Below are 14,443 nucleotides of genomic sequence, written 5' to 3' on the forward strand. Positions count from 1 at the left end.
TTATTTCTTTTTCCCAGCGCGGACAGAATAAAGTGGGAGTCGCCCCCTGTTCTGCACGGGACCCTGTCACAAATCCAGCGGATCGTATGTAGGAAGCTACGTTATATTCTAGTTATGTGTCCACGACTACGTTAATTAGTCCTGCCATTACATGCGCATGGGGGAGTAGTAGTATTAAAAAACGGTCGGTTGCCTGGTCATCCGTTATAGATACCCTGGGGAGAGATGGGATACTCCTTACGTTGGGTCATATCAAGGACGCTGCAGCATGCTTTCGGGTGACTACAAGGGATAGAGGACTCTTGGGTTCGCGGGCCAATTCCATGGCGGTCTCGGCTAGGAGTGCGTTGTGTATTCACCAATGGAATGCTGAGGCTGACTCCGAGAAGATATGGAGTCTCTTCCCGATGAAGGTGAAGCCTGGTGACGGCCTAGTTTATTTGATCTCGGCGGATGCCGCTGGTAAGTCTACCCTCTGGGCCTATGTTCCCTCACAACGGATGATGACGCATAATTGTCGGATGCAGTCATGTCGGCCCAATAGATATGGCTTCCCCTTTTTTCTTTGCAGGTAGAGGAAGGAGAAAAGGGAAGAGGTCAGCAGCCTCTTCAAGGTCACAGGAGCAGAAATCATCCTCTGTTTCTGCCAGATCCACCGCATGACGCTGGGACTCTCTTGCAGGAGCCCACACCGGTGGGGCCACGTCTAAAACTTTTCAGTCGGTCCTGGAACTGACTTGGACCTGTGGGTTTTACGAATAGTGTCCCAAGGGTGCATACTGGAGTTTCCGGGCATTTTCCCTCACTAATTCTTCATTATTACCGATTCTCCTCCGGACGGGGAGGTAGTATGCGACGCAACACAAGAGTTGTATCAGGATCAGGTCATGGTCCTGGTGTACCCTGTCACAATAGGGAGTAGGCTGTTATTCAAGCCTCTTTGTGCTCCCGAAGCCAGACGGCTAGGTCAGACCAATCCTAAAGCTGACATCCCTTAATTTCTATTTAAAGAAATTCAAATCCAAGATGGAATCTCTCAGGGCAGTGAGATCCAATCTGAAAAAAGAATAAAGGAGGTCTAATTACATTTTCCTCCGCATTAGATTTACCTGAGGTTTGCTATTCAGGATGGTCATTACCAATTTCACCAGGGTGATGGCGGTAATGATTGTTCTCCTTCTCTAGTACGGAGTCACATTTATCCCGTACTGGGACGGTCTCCTGATAATGGCGAGATCAAGAAACCAGTTGGTGCAAAATGTTGTACCCTCCCTGACAGTTCTTCAACAACAGGGTTGGTTCCTGAACTTGCCAGAATCACTGATGGCCCATCGACGCAGTTGTCAGTTTTGGGAATAATACTAGATACTACAGAGAGTTTTTCTTCCAGTGGAAAAGGCTCTGGAGATCCAGACTCTGGTCATACAAATTCCGAGACCAGCTGGAGTGTCAATCCATCAATACATTAGAAAAGATGGTTGCGGCCTGCAAGGCCATTCAGTTGGCAGGTTCCTTGCCAAGGTGTTCTAGTGGGTCCTGTTGGACGAGGGGTCCAGTTCCCACCTACACATGCACTGGAAGATAATCCTGTTGTCAAAAGCCAGGATTTTGCTCCTGTGGTGGCTCCACACCTCGCACTTACAAGAGGGACGCAGGTTCGGGATTCAGGACTGGGTCCTGGTAACCACGGATGCAAGTCTCCGAGGCTGGGCAGCTGTCACTCAAGAGAAAATCTTCCAAGAAAAATGCTAAAGTTGGGAAGCCTGCCTTCACATGAATATGCTGGAATTGAGAGCCATTTACAACGGCCTTCAACAGGCAGTACATCTTCTTCAAGATCACCCCGTGCAGATCCAGTTGGATAAGGTAACAGCAAAAAAGCAGCGGAAATGGCAGAGGTGACGAAGATCCTCCACTGGGCAGAAAAATATGTAAGGGCTCTGTCAGCAATTTTCATTCCGGTGGACAACTGGGAAGCATGCTTCCTCAGCAGACACGCTCTACGTCCGGGAGAGTTGGACCTCCACCAAAAAGTCTTCGCAGAGGTGACAAGTCTTTGGGGAGTTCCTCCAGTAGACAGGATGACTTCTCGTTTCAACGAGAAGCTTCAGAAAAATTGTTCCAGGTCAAGAGACCCTCAGCAATAGCAGTAGATGCTCTGGTGACCCAGTGGCTATTCCGGTCAGAGTATTCCTTCCACTTCCACTGATCCCAAAAGTTCTCGGGATAATAATAAGAATAACGGTTCGGGCAATTTTCACTGCCCCAGACTGGCCAAGGAGGGCTTGGTGCCCAGATCTTCAGGAGTTGATCATTAAAAGATCCTGGGCCTTTTCCTCTTCGCTAGGACCTACTGTGGTAGGTACCGTGCGTGTACCTAGACTTGCCGTGGCTACATTTGACGGCATGACTGTTGAGCGCCGAATCCTAACAGAAAGGATATTCCCAAGGAAGTCATCCCCACTCTTATTCAGGCAAGGAAAGGAGTAACGTCTAAACATTACCACCGTTTTTGGAGAAACTATGTGTCTTGGTGTGAATCCAAGAACGTTTCAACGGAAGTGCTTCAGTTAGGGCGTTTTTCTCAGTTTCCTACAGGCTGGGGGAAATGCAGACTGCAGTTGGACTCCATTATGGTCCAGTTTTAAGCATTGGCAATTTTCTTTCTGAAACATTAGCTTCCCTTCCGGAAGTTCAGTTTTGCGCGAAAGACTTGTTGCGCGTTCAACCTTCATTTGTGCCTCAAGGGGCACCTTGGGATCGTAATGTGGTGTTGCAGTTCCTTCAATCACATTGGTTTACACCTTTCCGGAAGGTGGAGTTGAAATTCCTCACTTGGAAAGTGGTCATCCTGTTGGCCTTGGCATCTGCAAGGCGGGTGTCTGAGTTAGCGGCCTTGTCTCACAAGAGACCTTATTTGATCTTCCCAGAAGATAGAGCTGAATTGAGCACACGTCAGCAATTTCTATCGAAGGTGGTTTCCTCTTTCCACATCAACCAACCTATTGGGGTGCCTGAGGCTTCTGACGCCTTCGCTCAGGCAAAATCACGGGATGTAGTCAGAGCTTTGAAGATTTATGTCGCCAGAACAGCTCAGATTAGGAAAATAGCGGCTCTGTTTGTCCTGTATGCTCCCCACAAGGTTGGGTGTCCTGCTTTCAAGCAGATCATTGCATGCTGGATCTGGAACACCATTCAGCACGCTCATTCCACGGCTGGATTGCTGTTACCGGTATCGGTGAAAGCCCATTCTACTAGAGAGGTGGGCTCATCCTGGGCGGCTGTCCGGGGGGTCTCAGCATTGCAACTTTGCCGAGCAGCTACTTGGTCGGGGTCAAACACATTTGCAAAGTTCTACAAGTTTGACACCTTGGCCGATGAAGACCTTAAGTTTGGTCAATCGGTGCTGCAGGGTCATCCGCACTCTCCCGCCCGTTCTAGAGCTTTGGTATAAACCCCATGGTTCTTGAGTGACCCCAGCATCCTCTAGGACGTATGAGAAAATAGGATTTTAATACCTACCGGTAAATCCTTTTCTCTTAGTCCGTAGATGATGCTGGGCGCCCGTCCCAGTGCGTACTGTATCTGCAGTTATTGGTTGTGGTTTCACACAGGTTGTGTTACGGTTTTTGTTAGCATAGTGCTGAAAATTCTTCATGCCGTTGGCTTGTATTCTATTGAATGCCACGTTCTGCGGCATGCTTGAGGTGTCAGTTGGTAAGATGCTCACCGTGGTTTAACAATAAATCCTTTTCCTCGAAATGTCCATCTGCCTGGGCACAGTTTCCTTAAACTGGAGTCTGGAGGAGGGGCATAGAGGGAGGAGCCAGGTCACACCCTTTGAAAGTCTTAATGTGCCCATGTCTCCTGCGGATCCCGTCTATACCCCATGGTTCGTGAAGTGACCCCAGCATCCTCTACGGACTAAGAGAAAAGGATTTACCGGAAGGTATTAAAATCCTATTTTTACTAAATTGTCCTGGTCAAGCGCCTACTTGGTATATTTATTTCAGACTTTCGTGAGGGCAGTTTCAGTGGAGTGCAGAAGACGGAAACCAGACTGGAAAGGGACAAGAAGTGCGTGGGAAGAAAGAAAGACACTGAGGTGGTTGTAGACAATACGCTCAAGGAGTTTGGAGGCAAAAGGGAGAACAGAGATGGGTCGGTAGTTGGAGAGATTGGTTGGATCAAGAGTAGGGTTTTTTAAGAATAGGGGAGACAAGTGCATGCTTGAAGGCAGAAGGGACAGTGCCTGATGAGAGTGAGAGATTGAGTAGATGGGCAAGATGGGAACAGGCAGAAGAAGAAAGGAAGCAGAGAAGGCGGGAGGGAATATGGTCAAATGGGATGGTGGAGGGGGGTGAGGACCAGATGAGGACGATGAGACTTCCCCTCCAGATACAGGGAAGAAAGATGTTAGAGTTGGTAGGAGGGAAGGACTCCGAAAGGAGAGGTGGGGTCGGAAAATGGAGGAGGGGGGTTGCTCAGGTTCTGGTGGGATGTTATGTCCTGACAAATGGAGTCAATATTGGATGTGAATGAGGTGGCAAAGTCAAGAGCAGAAAGTGAAGAGGGGAGTTGAGGCGGGGGTGGGCAGAGGAGTGAGCTGACAGTGGCAAAGAGGCGCCGGGTATTTGAGGATTGTGGGAAGATGAGGTTTTTGAAGTAAGATTGTTTAGAGAGGGTAAGGGCAGCAAAGTAGGATGAGAGCATAAATTTGAAGTGGAGGAAGTCGGCCTTAGAGCGTGATTTCCTAATCAGTAGGTGTTTTAGTGATGTCACTGATTTTTAGCAAAATAATAGACTCATAACATTTATGTACACAAAACTTTGTTTTTTAAATACAATATTATTGAAACATTAATACTGTTATACAGCAAGTTTTTTTTAAGATATTAACTTGGTATCAAATACTTCACGCTATTGATACGCACGTTGCAAGTTTATGTTTTTGCAGGGGCAAATGCTCAGGGCTGCAGGTGTAGATCTCAGCACCAGTTGCTTCTCCCATGGGTAGCTTTACGTGATCTGGCTCATGAGTTTGTAGCCCCAAGCATCTTTTTATGTTAATCCCTGAAGGAAAAACTCCAAATATTGATTACAAAGAAATTTTGTGATCAATATAAAATATATCAATACTAGATGGCACTACTGTCTTTGTGTAATTAGTTCCGCTGAGCAATAACAGACATCCATGCAAGCACTAGTATGTATGTATGTATGTATGTATGTATGTGTATATATATATATATATATATATATATATCACACAATGCACGGAGAGCACTCCAAATAAAGTGATTACCAGTCCCGGTGCCAGCGTTAGGTATTTCTTGCTGAAATCCAATATATACGCCAAGGTAATCCGCAGCACTCGGTAATAAATGAAGAGAGATATGGCAGAATAACTGCAGTTATTCTGCCATATCTCTCTTCATTTATTACCGAGTGCTGCGGATTACCTTGGCGTATATATATATATATATATATATATATATATATATTAGAGATGTGCACCGACCCTTGTGTTTTGGATTTGATTTTGGGGTCTGCTTTCATCTTTTTGCTGAACCACTTTCACATGGTTTAGTTTTGGATTTGTATGTTTTTTATTTTATTCACAAAAACAGCTAAATCATGTAATTTGTATCTGTTTTTGTGCCTACAGTATTATTAACATAAACATAATCAATAACATAAATTTCCAGTCATTTCCAGTAAATTTTGATCACCTCACAGCTCACTATATTGTGCACCAACGTAGGCCAAAGGCTGACTGGATAAATGAAGCGTCAAAGCAGTGGCACAAACACACGGCAGTTAAGAATACAGCATATCTATGAAACATTGCAGCACACCAGTGGCAGAAATTATGGCAGTTTAATAAACTATATGACCGTATAGAATGAAAGTTTTCAAAAGAGGCCACAGGGCAGTCAAGGGAAATGGAGGTGGAGTATGTATATAGTGAAAGGCAGGTAAAGGAATAAAGGATTGATTGATTCGTTATTTTAATTAAATTTATTGGGCGTAGTATGGCCAGCAGGTTTGCCACCTACTGTATGTTCTTTAACTCTTGTCGGGACTTCTTGACTATACTCATTGCTCTTCATCCCTAGTTCAGAATCCTTTACTATTGTCATTGCTCTTCAACCCTAGTCAGGAATCCTTGACTGTTAACATTGCTCTTCAACCCTTGTCAGGAATCCTCGACTATCAACATTGCTCTTCAACCCTTGTCAGTAATCCTTGACCTTTGTATTAACATTGTAATCTTTTCTGGTTAAAAATGTGTTGCAAATTAGTAATGCATTAAAACAATAACCCCAAAAAATGTTTGTCTATGCAAGACTGTGCCAAATGCCCCCCCCCCCGCCCCCCCCCCCCCCAAAAAAAATACAGTCCAATATGAAAAGAAAAGTGGTGCAAGATGGAATTGTCCTTGGGCCCTCTCATTCACCTTTATGTTTGATATTAAAATGGACATGCACAGTTTAACAAACCAAGCACTTCAGTGACAGAGGCTTCCTTTTTCTGAAGTCCTTGCTTTGTTTGGGGCCCCACAAAACAATTTTTTGTAAGGATTACTCCCAATCATTAATGAGGATGTTGATGATGGGGGTCTTGTCAGTGGAGATGTGCTGGTCCAAACTTCTGCTAGCTGATGATGAAGTGCTTCTTATTATTTTTAAATTATTATCATTTAGTAAAATAATTTTAATTAACTCGCTGCATATGATGTAAAAGGGAGAAGGTACCTAGATGGTTAACATCCCTACCTCTACTAACTTTGGCCTCACAAATGGAACAGATGCCTTCACAAATGTCAGGATATGGGTAAAAATATGGCCAGGCATGACAATGGCTTTCTTTTTATCATGAGCAAGAGCTGCTGCCACTTCTGGCTGACTTGCACAAACAACATCCTTAACATCAACATCCTCTTAAACGTCAGATAGCACACAAATAACCCCCTCATCAAGTTGCATTTCCACACTAGCATCCTCAATTTCTATTATATCATCATCACTATCTTTACTTGTACTGCTCATCCCCACATTTGCAGAGGGTGCAGAAATGGTGGAAAGAGGATTCTCTATGAGTACAATGTCAGAATTGTCAGACTCACACATGGCTAACTTGGACACCACTAGACTCTCTTCAGGAATTTATGAACACACAGTTTGTTTTTCAGCCTTACGGGCCAATTTATCACCATCCGCATCTGAGGATGCAGATGTGAAGTGTTAACATCAGCCCAATCTGCAATGTGAATATTGATTACATTGCATGGATATATCAATAATTGTATGCAGGGACAGAGCTTGCGAGAAAGTTCTATCCCTGCAATGCCACTCCGCAGACATACGGGGTATTTTTTGTAAAAAACACCCAGAGTATGTGCTGCATATGTGACGCTGCTGACATCACTACTGCTTTTGCCACTTCCAGACCCCCCCCCCCTGTTGCAACTACCTTCCTCCATGCTGCTACCCCCACAACGCTGCGCTCATACTCACCAGACCCAGGGATCGGTGCTCCTGGAGGGCTGCCGGTCATTGGCGCTCCCTGTTGCTGTGACCTCTGGTACTGTAAAGAGAGCTGCCACTTTGAAGCATCACTTTACTGCACCGGGGGTCACAGGGGCATCAGGGAGCCTCGATGACTGGCAGCCCACACCGGAGCATCAATTACCAGTCCCTGTGTAGGTGAGTATGATTTTTTTATTTCTTGTACTTTAAAAGAAAAAAAAATTCTACAGTGATCAGCTTGTCTGTTCATTGGACACACATATCCAGGGCCGAAACTAGGATTTTCGGCACCCGGGGCAAGGCAGTCATTTAGCGCCACCCCACCTCCCCACCCCCCAAAAAAACTAAACAAAACAAAGAGAAACATTACATTAAAAATTAAGAAATGAAATGAGAGAAAATCCAACCTACGCCGCACAGTAGTGCATCATTATTCACATTAGATAATAGTACCCCTCATTAACATTATACAGTATATATAGATATATAGGGGATGCAGTTATGTGACTGGCAGTCGGGAGGCCACCAGTCACTATACCAACGCCGGGACCCCAAACAGTGAACAGCCCGCCCCTCGGCATGCCAACCAACAGGCACTATTCAACGAAACCCATAGAGTGGGAATAGAATCCAGCAAGGAGCTTTTTGTGCTCGCCCCCGCCAGCCATCTAATAACTGGGTTCTCGGCGTCGGTATGGTGACCGGCGGTCTCCCAACCACCGGTCACATGAACCCAACCCATACAATATATTTCAGCAAACGAGATACGGCACTCACGGGTCCTAATGTAGGGGGTCATTCCGAGTTGTTCGCTCGCAAGCTGCTTTTAGCAGCTTTGCACACGCTAAGCCGCCGCCTACTGGGACTGAATCTTAGCTTATCAAAATTGCGAACGAAAGATTAGCAGAATTGCGAATAGACACTTCTTAGCAGTTTCTGAGTAGCTCCAGACTTACTCTGCCACTGCGATCAGTTCAGTCAGTTTCGTTCCTGGTTTGACGTCACAAACACACCCAGCGTTCGCCCAGACACTCCTCCGTTTCTCCAGCCACTCCCGCGTTTTTCCCAGAAACGGTAGCGTTTTTTCGCACACACCCATAAAACGGCCAGTTTTCGCCCAGAAACACCCACTTCCTGTCAATCACATTACGATCACCAGAACGAAGAAAAAACCTCGTAATGCCGTGAGTAAAATACCTAACTGCATAGCAAATGTACTTGGCGCAGTCGCACTGCGGACATTGCGCATGCGCATTAGCGACTAATCGCTCCGTTGCGAGAAAAAAATAACGAGCGAACAACTCGGAATGACCCCCGTAAGCCGTACGGAGCAGGTTTTCCTGGCTTGTCAACGTTTCATTAATTCAAATAAACAAAATTTATATGAATAAATGAAACATTGACAAGCCAGGAAAACCTGCTGCGCACAGCTAACATTAGAACCCGTGAGTGCCGCATCTCGTTTGCTGGACATTTTACTTGACTGCACCCGGGCACACTTCCACACTTGTGCCGGCTCTCCATGTACAGATATATATATATATATATATATATATATATATATATGGCGTGGTGAGAGTATGGCGCCACAAGTATAGGTGTATAGACCGGTTATAAAATTAAAAGTGTATACATAAAATGTATTAACCAGAGGTGTAGTCACTCCTTTACGAATAAAAGGTGTCAGCTGACCCCAATAGATAGGCAGTGATAAGCTGCCTGTTAGTTAAAAATGTGCAAGGGAGGGTAGGGGTAATAGCGACTCACAGTGTCTACACATTAAAGGATATATATGTGAAGAAACGATAAAATACGTATCTTTCTTTTTAAAAAACAGGGGGGTATTTATTATTAAAAAACATATAATAACAATAAGAAAAATGTGTATTTTTAGGGGTGGTATAAAAAGTCAAGAAAAAATAAAAAATAAAAAGGATTGAAGTTAAAACATGAGTTTAAACCAATTAAAACATAGAAAACATAACTGGAACTATAAAAGTATATAAAAATATTTTTAGATAAGAGAAGGTGCTTATCTTAGAAAAGGGAGGTCACTTGAGGTATACCCAACGCGTTTCGTCCATCTGACTTCATCAAGGGGTAAAGGGCTACTGAGCAGACATTCTATTTATAGCCAGGGTGATTAGAAATGTAACTATGACATCACTTCCTGTTAGGGACTATTTAGTTAAGCAATTAACTAAGGCATCATAAAAAATAAGATCTATATATAGCCAGAGACAGATCTAGAGGGCTTAATCTACATAGGATGAATTTAATTAAAAAACGAGTGTCTCAACCAGTGTTATAACATGAAGTGAAGAAAAATATGTCCAGGAGCGCTTTTTGCCCCACTTCCGCCCCGCTTCCTGTGTCCGATTCCGCGTACTGCGCATGCGCGCGATGCCCCGTTTCCGGTCCTCGCGTCTCTTTGCAGACGTTGCGCTGCCCCACTTCCTGTGTGTGTAACAGCGCATGCGCACGGCGTTCCGTTTCTGACAACAGCATAACTGTGTGGGCGCTGTGTTGCTTGTGTCTTAGTGGTGATTGGATCGATAGTGTTGTCAATCATCACAGGCGGCCATCTTTAAGAAGCCATATTAGGCAGGACACGTTCATTCAGTGGTGTTTTCAGCTATTTGCCGAATTACATAAAAAACACAAATAAAGCAGAGATTAATAAGTTGTTTAAGTTCATTATAGAATTGGAGCAAAAGGAAGGTTATATTGAAAGGAGTTCATGCTGCTTGATACTTGATTTTTAGAAATCTATATATGCATAGAAAGAGAATTAAGCCTCTAACTAGGCTATTTACATATTAGTGAAGCATTTAAATATATAATTATTTTCATTAGTATAAGGCCAATATATTAAACGGTGCAAAGTACATTTATTAAAAGCATTGTGCATTTAATGTATTTAACCAGTGAGGAGTGTATATGAGTACAGAGTGCACATGCCACAATAGGGAGAAGAAGTGTTATTCCGTGTGCACTGGTGTATAATAATTTAGCGTGTAATAACGTCGGTAATAGACAGAACGTAGGAAAGCGATACATATATTGCACAGATTCATCTGTGCAACATGATTAAGTGTGTTACGTGAGGTTAAACGATAATAAAAGCGGTGGTCAATAAGCCTGTATTTATGTCAATATTTAACATTGCTGGTATGTCATGGGCTAATTGTATCTCACATTGTACAGTACCCAGTCTTCCCAAGTGGTTCCCCGCTTGGTACTATTTGGGCCCTACACTGCTTAGCTTCCAAGATCGGGCGAGATTGGGCGTCCGCCAGTGTGGTATGACTGTATCTCGTGGATAAATAACTGAGTCGTACAGCAATCTGAATTTATTAACATGACAGGCAATTTAAACCAGTGCTTCATATTGTGATTTTAACAAGTACTAAGTGTATAAGGGTTCGATATGCCCCTGAAAAGTGAAGAGAGAAATAGAAGTGAAAATAAAACTGAAGGAATAAGACCAGGCAATGGCTCCTCATCATAAAAACGGTGCGATCTCATATCCTTCATTAAATCCTAAGGGATGAGTAGTACTCAGCTGGAAGATCCAGTACATCTCTCTCTGGGATAACTTCTTCGCTAGATCTCCACCTCTTTCGCCGCTTGTGACGTGTTCAATCGCCTTAAAGGACAGTTCTTCCGGATTAGACTGATGTTCTTGTTTAAAGTGTCTGTAGAGTAAGTGTGTATCCAATTTATTCTTTATGCTACGTACATGTTCTTGTATCCTGATTTTCAACGTCCGCTTTGTTTTGCCTACATACTTTTTGTGACAGGTGCATTCCATAAGGTAAATAATTGATGTGCTATTACAGTTCATAAAGTCTTTAATTTTGAATTCTTTAGTACCATCAGTGTTACTGAAAGTCCTCCTATTCGGGTTCAGGAATCTGCAGATATTGCAATGTCCACATTTATATGCACCAACGCATTTTGGAAGAGAGCGTTGATTATCTTCTGGTGGTAGTGCTTGTAGCATACTAGGTGCGAGGATGTCCTTAAGATTTCTAGATTTACGGAAGATCAGCTCAGGTTGTGCAGGTAGAATTTCCTTGAGGATGGGATCCATCAGAAGTATACCCCAGTGTGTTTTTAGTGAGGTTCTGATGGAATGTTCATGGCTGTTGTAAGTTGTTATGAAGGAGACGGACTCCTTCCTCTCTGTTTTTTCTTTATAGGTAAGTAATTGTTCTCTCTCCAGGTTTTTTGTTTTCTCCATAGCTCCGTCCAGTATAGTTTTGGGGTACTTCTTTTCTTCGAACCTTTTTCTGTAAATTCCCAGTTGTGCTTCGCATTCTTCGTTCTTATTGCAGTTTCTCCTGATTCTATGAAATTGGGAGTAGGGGATATTGTTTTTCCACTTTTTAGAGTGACTGCTCTTGTAATGAAGATAGCTATTCTTATCAACGTTCTTAATATAATTTTTAGTGGAGACCGCCCCTTCCTCTCCAGTTAATATCAGATCCAGGAACTCAATTGAATTTTTATCCATATTGTAAGTAAAAGACAGATTAAAATCATTGAGTTGTAAAATTTTAAAAAAGTCCATAAAAGAATCGGAGCTGCCATCCCAGATAATCAGAATGTCATCTATATACCTTTTGTATAAAATGACATGTTTTTCGAAATGTTGCGTGTTATACATATGTTTCTCCTCCCATTGGCCCATAAATAAATTAGCAAAACTCGGTGCGAAAATCGTGCCCATCGCGGTACCACATTGTTGCAAGTAAAATTTGTCTAAAAATTTAAAATATATATATATATATAATTCCTTAAAGAACGGCACTGGAGACTTTCAGCAAATGACGAAATTTGTATTAAAGGTACAGTAGACGTTTCGGAGCTTACACTCCGTCCTCCGTACCAAACACAATAAAATTGGTACTGAGGACGGAGTGTAAGCTCCGAAACGTCTACCTTTAATACAAATTTCGTCATTTGATGAAAGTCTCCAGTGCCGTTCTTCAAGGAATTTTATGTTTGATTATACTCTGGCACGGAGAGGCGCTGCGCTATTTGTAGAGGGGTGCCGGCTACCATGGACTGTATATATATATATATATATATATATATATATAATCTTACACACAGTACATAAACACAGTATAATATTATATACAGGTTGAGTCTCCCTTATCCAAAATGCTTGGGACCAGAGGTATTTTGGATATCGGATTTTTCCGTATTTTGGAATAATTGCATACCATAATGAGATATCATGGCAATGGGACCTAAATCTAAGCACAGAATGCATTTATGTTTCATATACACCTTATACACACAGCCTGAAGGTCATTTTAGCCAATATTTTTTATAACTTTGTACATTAAACAAAGTGTGTGTACATTCACACAATTCATTTATGTTTCATATACATCTTATAAACACAGCCTGAAGGTCATTTAATACAATATTTTTAATAACTTTGTGTATTAAACAAAGTTTGTGTACAATGAGCCATCAAAAAACAAAGGTTTCACTATCTCACTTTCACTCAAAAAAGTCTGTATTTCGGAATATTCCGTATTTCGGAATATTTGGATATGGGATACTCAACCTGTGTATGTATATATATATATATATATATATATATATATAAACAAACACATATGCTGCATTTACTTAAAATGCTGCTTCTCCTGCCTGTTCTCCCCCTCACATTGCCCACTTGCCTGAAGAATTGCCTGAAGAAGAAGGTGACAAGCCTGCTGTCTTCAAAACCTCTGGATGCCCGCCTTCTGTATGGGAGGCTCTGGCAGCCGGGGCTGTTTGTAGGAGGCGCGTATAGGCGGTTGGGCAGAGGGGCGCGCAGACGGTCGGAGCCTTGCAGCAGCAGCGGGAGTCCCGCCGGGACCCTAACATAACACGGCGGCTGCGGCGGGAGGAGATTGCGGCAGCAGGAGATCGCGGCGGGGGGCCAGAGAGTAGTTAGCCGAGGGGATCGCGGCGGGGGGCGGGAGAGTAGCTAGCCAAGGGAGCCGTCCGGCGTCAGCGTTGTCAGCGCCCTATGAAATCCGGCGCCTGGGGCACGTGACCCCTTAGCCCCCCCCCCTAGTTACGGCCGTGACATAGCTGATCACATTGCCTGGTCCCTGCACAGTTTTCTCTGCCTATGGGCAGATAAAACTGCTCCAAAAAGCCCTTTAATATAAGTGAAACTAAAATAATGTGAAAAGGGTGCAAAAACACCCTTTTTCATATTAGTTTAGTAAATAAATTGTTGGTAAATCTACTCCTTAATGTTGTTCTTTTTGGGGGGCACTGATTTGTCTGTTTTAAAGGTGACACCTCTACCTCTTTTTTAACATTGTGAATTATGTAGATTTCTGGTGTCCTTACTTAAACTTTCCCCGCTCCGGGTCACCTTTAGTGGATGTTGAAGTACTATCATGACTGGCAGCAGCAACAGCAATATTACTGGGTTGCTGCTTCTACTCTACTATCGACTGATCCATATCGACTCACATCACTATTAGTAATAGTAACGAAGGCACCTACTGATCATTATTTTTTAAGTACAGTGCCTGAACAACAACTCACACATTTCATTTATTTTTTTAATGATGATTTTCCTAACATTGACACAGCTCACAGCCCACCACTGATGACAGAGTCTGAGAGTGACACACCGTATCCCACTGTCCTTAATCACAGTAGCTGTTCTCTATATTATTATTTATTAATATTAGTACACTGTATCCAGGGCCGGTTCTACACCTTGTGGCACCCAGTGCGAAAGTTTCCACTGGCGCCCCCCCCCCCCCCCCCCCCCGCGGCAAAACAGTTTGTGCGCGCAAAAATAGGGGTGTGGCCTCGTAGGGGAGGGGCGTGGCCACAGCTATGCTACCAGTAGCTGTGCCCCCAGATTTGCACCAAGTAGT

General features: G+C 43.4%; 1 protein-coding gene and 1 pseudogene across 1 annotated transcript in view; one reads left to right on the plus strand and one right to left on the minus strand.

Moving 5' to 3' along the window:
* SKAP2 (src kinase associated phosphoprotein 2) overlaps positions 1–14,443 on the plus strand; it is a 678,462-nt gene that overhangs the window by 331,880 nt on the left and 332,139 nt on the right. The window lies entirely within an intron of this gene.
* Positions 10,731–10,849, minus strand: LOC134930366 (5S ribosomal RNA; annotated as a pseudogene).

This window comes from Pseudophryne corroboree, chromosome 5 (assembly GCF_028390025.1).
Source record: "Pseudophryne corroboree isolate aPseCor3 chromosome 5, aPseCor3.hap2, whole genome shotgun sequence".
In the NCBI taxonomy this organism is placed as follows: domain Eukaryota; kingdom Metazoa; phylum Chordata; class Amphibia; order Anura; family Myobatrachidae; genus Pseudophryne; species Pseudophryne corroboree.